Genomic DNA, 1,277 nt, shown 5'->3' on the forward strand with positions numbered 1-1,277 from the left:
ATTGTTCTTTCCGTGAACGAATAATAGAACATAAAAGTGTTCTAAAAAATTGAGATTTTTTTTACTAGAGATACAAGATCTGTAATATATAAAAAATTGAAGCAAAAATTGACTGAAATTTTGACTGAAAACTTTTTTCCATATAAATCGTGCGATTTTTTTTTCAATTTCAATTGCGTATATGATTATTATTTTTTTCTATTTTATTATTATGATCAAGTAGTATACGTATAATTCATAGTCGGATATTCTTGACAAAGACGTGTCGCAAAATTTGGGACTTTGACTTTTTTACTTCCTTTTTTTCATTTAATTTACGTGTTCAGCATTAAAAATGGTATTCCATATTGAAAACGCGAAATGTAGGTACTCTATTCTTGACGCCGGGTTTCTGCAATGTAATAATATACAACTCGCGCACACTTCTTCTTGCGACATAATTTTCATTTCACGGGAGCTTTCAAGCCGAAACTTTTTTCACCCCCTTATTATTCTGTTCCCTTCTGAACGTTCCATTTAGTGGCTCAAATGCGCGAACAGCCATCGTGTAGCATAAATTGCGAATTTTTCGCGGACCGGCACATTTGTGTCATGTTTCCTGTTTATGTAAATATGAGTAATAAATCGTATCCACTCGTGAATTCGTTTCTTTCGCTCGACTGCCTTCCCAGCGGGATCGAAGAAACGAAATTTTATAACCAAAAGCCAAACTATGTCAATAAAATTGCTCTCGGAAAAAAATGCTGCGCATGTCTTAAAAAGCTGGCGTACTAAAGTGCTTTAATATGTAATAATTAATCCTAAAACGCTTTTTCGATATGGCATATTTTTTCCAATGCTTTTTCCATTGCTTATAATTTTTTTATCAATAAAAGTATATTTGCATTGTTATGTTTCTTAATGATGTTTCAATTGAAAAAAATTTTTTACAATATGTTACTATAATGATACTGTTATATTATTATAAATTATTGTTATAGTAACAAAAGCTGTACGTATAGTTATTATTAATTTTATAACAAATAATAATCACACTCTTAGTAACATGTAATTATGGTTACACATTTTTTTTCTTATTAGTGTAAAAATATAAAGAAAGAAAAAGACGGGAAAAAGAAGAAGAAGAAGAAGAAGAGAGAGAGAGAGAGAGAGAGAGAGAGAGAGAGAGAGAGAGAGAGAGAGAATATATACTACAACTAACTAAACTAACGTAAAGTAAACGTAAATTTAAATTTAATTTTTTTTAAATTTTTAAAGTTTTTAAGGTTAAAGTTTAA

Source organism: Atta cephalotes (genome assembly GCF_000143395.1).
Source record: "Atta cephalotes unplaced genomic scaffold scaffold00012, whole genome shotgun sequence".
Taxonomy (NCBI): Eukaryota; Metazoa; Arthropoda; class Insecta; order Hymenoptera; family Formicidae; genus Atta; species Atta cephalotes.